The sequence below is a fragment of the Lampetra fluviatilis genome, chromosome 66 (assembly GCF_964198595.1).
Source record: "Lampetra fluviatilis chromosome 66, kcLamFluv1.1, whole genome shotgun sequence".
Lineage (NCBI taxonomy): Eukaryota > Metazoa > Chordata > Hyperoartia > Petromyzontiformes > Petromyzontidae > Lampetra > Lampetra fluviatilis.
This window is the reverse complement of record NC_136340.1, coordinates 4,578,420-4,588,159: the sequence shown is the minus strand read 5'-3', so window position 1 is coordinate 4,588,159 and position 9,740 is coordinate 4,578,420.

Sequence of the window (9,740 nt, the reverse complement as noted above, 5' to 3'; positions counted from 1 at the left end):
GGAGATTAGTCCACACACTCTGCTGTAGGAGGGAGCGAGAAGGAACAGATGGAGATTAGTCCACACACTCTGCTGTAGGAGGGAGTGAGATGGAACAGATGGAGATTAGTCCACACACTCTGCTGTAGGAGGGAGCGAGATGGAACAGATGGAGATTAGTCCACACACTCTCTGCTGTAGGAGGGAGTGAGATGGAACAGATGGAGATTAGTCCACACACTCTGCTGTAGGAGGGAGCGAGATGGAACAGATGGAGATTAGTCCACACACTCTGCTGTAGGAGGGAGCGAGATGGAACAGATGGAGATTAGTCCACACACTCTGCTGTAGGAGGGAGCGAGAAGGAACAGATGGAGATTAGTCCACACACTCTGCTGTAGGAGGGAGCGAGAAGGAACAGATGGAGATTAGTCCACACACTCTGCTGTAGGAGGGAGCGAGATGGAACAGATGGAGATTAGTCCACACACTCTGCTGTAGGAGGGAGCGAGAAGGAACAGATGGAGATTAGTCCACACACTCTCTGCTGTAGGAGGGAGCGAGATGGAACAGATGGAGATTAGTCCACACACTCTGCTGCTGTAGGAGGGAGTGAGATGGAACAGATGGAGATTAGTCCACACACTCTGCTGTAGGAGGGAGCGAGATGGAACAGATGGAGATTAGTCCACACACTCTGCTGTAGGAGGGAGCGAGAAGGAACAGATGGAGATTAGTCCACACACTCTGCTGTAGGAGGGAGCGAGATGGAACAGATGGAGATTAGTCCACACACTCTGCTGTAGGAGGGAGCGAGAAGGAACAGATGGAGATTAGTCCACACACTCTGCTGTAGGAGGGAGCGAGAAGGAACAGATGGAGATTAGTCCACACACTCTGCTGTAGGAGGGAGTGAGATGGAACAGATGGAGATTAGTCCACACACTCTGCTGTAGGAGGGAGCGAGATGGAACAGATGGAGATTAGTCCACACACTCTCTGCTGTAGGAGGGAGTGAGATGGAACAGATGGAGATTAGTCCACACACTCTGCTGTAGGAGGGAGCGAGATGGAACAGATGGAGATTAGTCCACACACTCTGCTGTAGGAGGGAGCCGAGATGGAACAGATGGAGATTAGTCCACACACTCTGCTGTAGGAGGGAGCGAGAAGGAACAGATGGAGATTAGTCCACACACTCTGCTGTAGGAGGGAGCGAGAAGGAACAGATGGAGATTAGTCCACACACTCTGCTGTAGGAGGGAGCGAGATGGAACAGATGGAGATTAGTCCACACACTCTGCTGTAGGAGGGAGCGAGAAGGAACAGATGGAGATTAGTCCACACACTCTCTGCTGTAGGAGGGAGCGAGATGGAACAGATGGAGATTAGTCCACACACTCTGCTGTAGGAGGGAGCGAGATGGAACAGATGGAGATTAGTCCACACACTCTGCTGTAGGAGGGAGCGAGAAGGAACAGATGGAGATTAGTCCACACACTCTGCTGTAGGAGGGAGCGAGATGGAACAGATGGAGATTAGTCCACACACTCTGCTGTAGGAGGGAGTGAGATGGAACAGATGGAGATTAGTCCACACACACTCTGCTGTAGGAGGGAGTGAGATGGAACAGATGGAGATTAGTCCACACACTCTGCTGTAGGAGGGAGTGAGATGGAACAGATGGAGATTAGTCCACACACTCTGCTGTAGGAGGGAGTGAGATGGAACAGATGGAGATTAGTCCACACACTCTGCTGTAGGAGGGAGTGAGATGGAACAGATGGAGATTAGTCCACACACTCTGCTGTAGGAGGGAGCGAGATGGAACAGATGGAGATTAGTCCACACACTCTGCTGTAGGAGGGAGCGAGAAGGAACAGATGGAGATTAGTCCACACACTCTGCTGTAGGAGGGAGCGAGAAGGAACAGATGGAGATTAGTCCACACACTCTGCTGTAGGAGGGAGTGAGATCGAACAGATGGAGATTAGTCCACACACTCTGCTGTAGGAGGGAGCGAGATGGAACAGATGGAGATTAGTCCACACACTCTCTGCTGTAGGAGGGAGTGAGATGGAACAGATGGAGATTAGTCCACACACTCTGCTGTAGGAGGGAGCGAGATGGAACAGATGGAGATTAGTCCACACACTCTGCTGTAGGAGGGAGCGAGATGGAACAGATGGAGATTAGTCCACACACTCTGCTGTAGGAGGGAGCGAGAAGGAACAGATGGAGATTAGTCCACACACTCTGCTGTAGGAGGGAGCGAGAAGGAACAGATGGAGATTAGTCCACACACTCTGCTGTAGGAGGGAGCGAGATGGAACAGATGGAGATTAGTCCACACACTCTGCTGTAGGAGGGAGCGAGAAGGAACAGATGGAGATTAGTCCACACACTCTCTGCTGTAGGAGGGAGCGAGATGGAACAGATGGAGATTAGTCCACACACTCTGCTGCTGTAGGAGGGAGTGAGATGGAACAGATGGAGATTAGTCCACACACTCTGCTGTAGGAGGGAGCGAGATGGAACAGATGGAGATTAGTCCACACACTCTGCTGTAGGAGGGAGCGAGAAGGAACAGATGGAGATTAGTCCACACACTCTGCTGTAGGAGGGAGCGAGATGGAACAGATGGAGATTAGTCCACACACTCTGCTGTAGGAGGGAGCGAGAAGGAACAGATGGAGATTAGTCCACACACTCTGCTGTAGGAGGGAGCGAGAAGGAACAGATGGAGATTAGTCCACACACTCTGCTGTAGGAGGGAGTGAGATGGAACAGATGGAGATTAGTCCACACACTCTGCTGTAGGAGGGAGCGAGATGGAACAGATGGAGATTAGTCCACACACTCTCTGCTGTAGGAGGGAGTGAGATGGAACAGATGGAGATTAGTCCACACACTCTGCTGTAGGAGGGAGCGAGATGGAACAGATGGAGATTAGTCCACACACTCTGCTGTAGGAGGGAGCGAGATGGAACAGATGGAGATTAGTCCACACACTCTGCTGTAGGAGGGAGCGAGAAGGAACAGATGGAGATTAGTCCACACACTCTGCTGTAGGAGGGAGCGAGAAGGAACAGATGGAGATTAGTCCACACACTCTGCTGTAGGAGGGAGCGAGATGGAACAGATGGAGATTAGTCCACACACTCTGCTGTAGGAGGGAGCGAGAAGGAACAGATGGAGATTAGTCCACACACTCTCTGCTGTAGGAGGGAGCGAGATGGAACAGATGGAGATTAGTCCACACACTCTGCTGTAGGAGGGAGCGAGATGGAACAGATGGAGATTAGTCCACACACTCTGCTGTAGGAGGGAGCGAGAAGGAACAGATGGAGATTAGTCCACACACTCTGCTGTAGGAGGGAGCGAGATGGAACAGATGGAGATTAGTCCACACACTCTGCTGTAGGAGGGAGTGAGATGGAACAGATGGAGATTAGTCCACACACACTCTGCTGTAGGAGGGAGTGAGATGGAACAGATGGAGATTAGTCCACACACTCTGCTGTAGGAGGGAGTGAGATGGAACAGATGGAGATTAGTCCACACACTCTGCTGTAGGAGGGAGTGAGATGGAACAGATGGAGATTAGTCCACACACTCTGCTGTAGGAGGGAGTGAGATGGAACAGATGGAGATTAGTCCACACACTCTGCTGTAGGAGGGAGTGAGATGGAACAGATGGAGATTAGTCCACACACTCTGCTGCTGTAGGAGGGAGTGAGATGGAACAGATGGAGATTAGTCCACTCTGCTGTAGGAGGGAGTGAGATGGAACAGATGGAGATTAGTCCACACACACTCTGCTGTAGGAGGGAGCGAGATGGAACAGATGGAGATTAGTCCACACACTCTCTGCTGTAGGAGGGAGCGAGATGGAACAGATGGAGATTAGTCCACACACTCTGCTGTAGGAGGGAGTGAGATGGAACAGATGGAGATTAGTCTACACACTCTGCTGTAGGAGGGAGCGAGATGGAACAGATGGAGATTAGTCCACACACTCTGCTGTAGGAGGGAGCGAGATGGAACAGATGGAGATTAGTCCACACACTCTGCTGTAGGAGGGAGCGAGAAGGAACAGATGGAGATTAGTCCACACACTCTGCTGTAGGAGGGAGCGAGATGGAACAGATGGAGATTAGTCCACACACTCTGCTGTAGGAGGGAGTGAGATGGAACAGATGGAGATTAGTCCACACACACTCTGCTGTAGGAGGGAGTGAGATGGAACAGATGGAGATTAGTCCACACACTCTGCTGTAGGAGGGAGTGAGATGGAACAGATGGAGATTAGTCCACACACTCTGCTGTAGGAGGGAGTGAGATGGAACAGATGGAGATTAGTCCACACACTCTGCTGTAGGAGGGAGTGAGATGGAACAGATGGAGATTAGTCCACACACTCTGCTGTAGGAGGGAGTGAGATGGAACAGATGGAGATTAGTCCACACACTCTGCTGCTGTAGGAGGGAGTGAGATGGAACAGATGGAGATTAGTCCACTCTGCTGTAGGAGGGAGTGAGATGGAACAGATGGAGATTAGTCCACACACACTCTGCTGTAGGAGGGAGCGAGATGGAACAGATGGAGATTAGTCCACACACTCTCTGCTGTAGGAGGGAGCGAGATGGAACAGATGGAGATTAGTCCACACACTCTGCTGTAGGAGGGAGTGAGATGGAACAGATGGAGATTAGTCCACACACTCTCTGCTGTAGGAGGGAGCGAGATGGAACAGATGGAGATTAGTCCACACACTCTGCTGTAGGAGGGAGTGAGATGGAACAGATGGAGATTAGTCCACACACTCTGCTGTAGGAGGGAGTGAGATGGAACAGATGGAGATTAGTCCACACACTCTGCTGTAGGAGGGAGTGAGATGGAACAGATGGAGATTAGTCCACACACTCTGCTGTAGGAGGGAGTGAGATGGAACAGATGGAGATTAGTCCACACACTCTGCTGCTGTAGGAGGGAGTGAGATGGAACAGATGGAGATTAGTCCACTCTCTCTGCTGTAGGAGGGAGCGAGATGGAACAGATGGAGATTAGTCCACACACTCTGCTGTAGGAGGGAGTGAGATGGAACAGATGGAGATTAGTCCACACACTCTGCTGTAGGAGGGAGTGAGATGGAACAGATGGAGATTAGTCCACACACCTCCACAACACTGGGTCACGTGCAGCAGCAGCGTCGCCACAACCTCCACCAACACCACCAACAAAGACAAAGGTCCCCCGTGTAGCCTCTAACAGGCTGTAGGGGCAAGTGCTGTTAGTAGCAGCAGCATCTAATGAAGGCTACCGGCACTGTGGCACACGAGGGGGTGGGTGGCCAGCACCACGCCCGGCCGCCTTTGTCTCCCCAGTGCTAGCGATGTTCACTACACACCGCTACACCAGGTACTCATTTGAGGCTGAGTCGACCTAGATAATCGTCACTGGTGGTGTTGGTGGCCGTGAGCGGGAATTGAACTCAGGTCGTCGGGTTCGTAGCGCAGCGTGGCGCTAACCGCTGCACCACCGCTCGCCACACACACACACAGACACACAGACACACACACACAGACACACACACACAGACACACACACACAGACACACACAGACACACACAGACACACACACACAGACACACACACACAGACACACACAGACACACACAGACACACACACGGACACACACACAGACACACACACAGACACACACACATAGACACACAGACACACACACACAGACACACACACACTTGCATACACACACTTGCATACACACACACACTTGCACACACACACACACATGCACACTTACACACACACACACATACTTACACACACATACTTGCACACACACACGAACACCCACACGTGCACACACACACACTTACACACACACTTGCACACACATACATACGTGCACACACACACGTGCGCACACACACTTACACACACATACTTACACACACACACACACGTGCACACACACATACGTGCACACACACACGTGCACACACACACACTTACACACACACTTGCACACACACACGTGCACATCACACACACACACGTGCACACACACACGTGCACACACACTTGCACACACACACTTGCACACACATACATACGTGCACACACACACTTACACACACACTTGCACACACACACGTGCACACACACACACGTGCACACACACACACACGTGCACACATACTTGCACACACACACACACTTGCACACACACACACACTTACACACACATACTTGCACACTCACACACACACATACACACACATACACACACACATACACACACATACACACACACACATACACACACATACACACACACACACATACACACACATCCACACATACACACATACACACACACACACATTCACACACTCACACACTCACACACACACATACACACACATACACACACACATACACACACATACACACACATACACACACATATACACACACACACATACACACACACACATACACACATACACACACACATACACACACATCCACACATACACACATACACACACACATACACACACACATACACACACACATACACACACACACATTCACACACTCACACACTCACATACACACACATATACACACACATACACACACATACACACACATACACACACATATACACACACACACATACACACACACACATACACACATACACACACACATACACACACATCCACACATACACACATACACACACATACACACATTCACACACTCACACACTCACACACACAACAACAACCGCCATTCGCCACTAAGTGGCGGTGACGTCACCACGACGCTTGTGCCAGGCCATGTGCACCTTGAGGCCACGTGAAGTGTCGAACGCCCGCTGGCAGGAGGTCACGGGGCAGACCCAGCAGGTGCCACGGGTCGACTGACCGAGATGACCGAGATGACTGGCTGATGCACCACCTGTGCCCCCTACTGTGCCAACTTGCTGTGCTTTAGCCACCCGTCGCTCCGCTCGTTGTTGTGAGCGTCGCTCCTCCGCCCTCCGTTGTTGTTGGAGGGCGACTGCCTCCAACTGCCCAGTAGCGTCCTTCACGAGCCTCCTCCACAGAGGCCGATCTTGACACCGCTGGTACCAGTCATCGGCAAGTCCACTCAGCTCCACGTCCTCCTGTACCACATCACTCCATCTCTTCTCTTGCCCGTGCCGCGCCCGTTTAGCCCCCTCGATCCGGCCGAACAAAAGCTGTTTAGGCATGCGGTGGCTGGGCATGCGGGCTACATGACCCAGCCAACGCAGCCTTGCCTGCCGGAGGAGCTCACTGATGGGACTTTGCCCAGATCTTTCAAGGACTTGTGAGCTCCTCACACAATCCAGCCTGGTTAAACCCAGGATGGATCGTAGGCAGGCCAGCCTAAATGTTTCCAACCGGCGAAGATGCTCCACTAGGGGGGTCCACGTTTCGCAAGCGTAGAGAAGGGAGGGAATGACCGTGGCCGAGAAGACCTGAAGCTTCGTGCGGAGCGACAGACCAGGTAGCTTCCACACAGCGTTACGCAACCGATGAAAAGATATTGCCGCTCGACTGATTCGGAGTGAGACCTCTGCTGATAAACCGGAGCCGGTCATAAGCACACTGCCCAGGTATGGGAAACTCTCCACTCTCTCCACAACTGCCCCATCACCAATTGGGAGTTGTGGGGGTGGAGTGTCCGATGGTACAAAATACCCAGGCAGGTGCTTAGTTTTGGTGGGGCTGATGGTAAGGCCCCACCTCTTAGTGGCACGTTCCAGTCTCAGCAGCAGCGTCTCCAACTCCTCTTCTGAATGAGCAGCTATTACCAAATCATCGGCATACATAACGTGGTTGACCAATAGGGAGCCATCCCTTGATCGCACCCGGGCGTCGATCAGCCTCCCATTATATCTGTACCAAATGGAAATTCCCCCGGTACAGCTATTGAAGGCTTCACGAACTACGCAGTCGAAATAGATGTTAAATAATGTGGGAGCCAGAGGACATCCCTGTCGCACCCCAAGGTGTACAGGGAAAGGCTCCGACTCCCGGCCACGTAGTTTTACCCGGGCCCGCTCACCATCATGAAGGTCCTTAATGATCGTGAGCAGAGGGTCAGGGACTCCGAAAGCACGAAGAACAACCCAGAGCCCAGTCCTACTGATGGTATCATAGGCCTTGACCAGGTCAATAAAGCAGAGATGTAGGTCTTTTTGGAATTCCCTACACCTCTGCTGAAGCAGACGGACAGAAAATATGGCATCTGTGCAGGACCGCCCTTTCCTGAAACCACATTGGGGCTCCGCAAGCCTCTCCTCAGCATGCCTAGCAAGGCGATGTTGAATAATCCTTGCCAGGACCTTACCCGGCACACTGAGGAGTGAGATGCCCCTGTAGTTGTTACAGTCGGTACGGTCCCCCTTCTTAAAGAGGGGGACCACCAGGGCATCCTTCCAGTCCTGCGGAACCCGTCCAGTGGTCCAGACTGTTGTTATGATGTCATATAGGGCAGTCTGTGCACAAACGCCACCCTCCCTCAGCATTTCGCCTGGGAGATCATCTCTGCCCGGTGCCTTCCCTGGTTTCAGACTCCGGATCGCCCTCAGTACCTCCTCAACAGCCGGTACCTCAGCCAGCCACTCACAGGGGGTGACCTCTTCCAATATTTGAGGCACCGCAGCCTCAGCAGGGTTATCCCCACTTTGTGCCATGATGTTTTCCTGGCTGAGAGATTTTCCCTCCCCCAGGACCTCACAGAAATGCTCAGCAAATCTGCAAACCTGTTCCTGGGGGTCGGAGATTGGATCACCGTTTTTTCCTCTAATGATGGTAATAGGTGTGGCGCTGCAGGTTACTTTTTTGATGGAGTTAAATAGTGATTTGTGATCGCGGGCCACTGAGGCAGACTCCATCTCCTCAGCAACCCGCGACCACCACCCATCTTTACAGCGCCTCACGGCTCTCCGAACCTCCGAGCGAAGACTGCGGTAAACCTCCTCATTCTCTGACGTGGGATGCTGTAGGCGATGAGAGTGGGCCTGTCGCTTTTTCTCAATTAACCTGAACACCTCCTCCGTCAGCCAGGGTTCCCGGGGAGGTCTGGACCGCGTACCCAAAGCAGCCATTGCAGCTGCATGAGTCACAGTCTTAAACCTCGCCCATTTACCCTCGACATCAGGTGGAGTGGGGGACGATGCCAACCCCAGCTGCAAGCGATGATGAAATTCTCGCTTGCAACTTTCATCAGCTAACTTAGACCAGGCCACTTTTGGTTGGAATGGGATCCTGGGTGTACACCCACCACCGGAGTGGAAGAATGGCAGGCGCATCTTACAGATGACTAGTCGATGGTCAGAGGGCAGATCAGCTCCACGGTAGGTCCTGGTGTCAAGGACATGGGCTCGCATCCGCTGGTCCGTCACTACGTAGTCCAGCAGATGTTCTTGCTTGGACCCGGCATGCATCCATGATGTTGTGTGGATGCGCCGATGCCGGAAGAGCGTGTTGGTAATTACAAGCCCATGGGCTGCACAAAAATCTAGCAGCCTCCTACCGTTATTATTGAGCTGATCTGGCCCATGCCTTCCAATCACTCCAGACCAGGTGCCAGTATCATGACCAACTCGGGCATTGAAGTCACCCAACAAGATGACTCTGTCCCGAGTGGCCACTTTAGCCAGCACCTGTGACAGGAGGTCATAGAAAGCGTC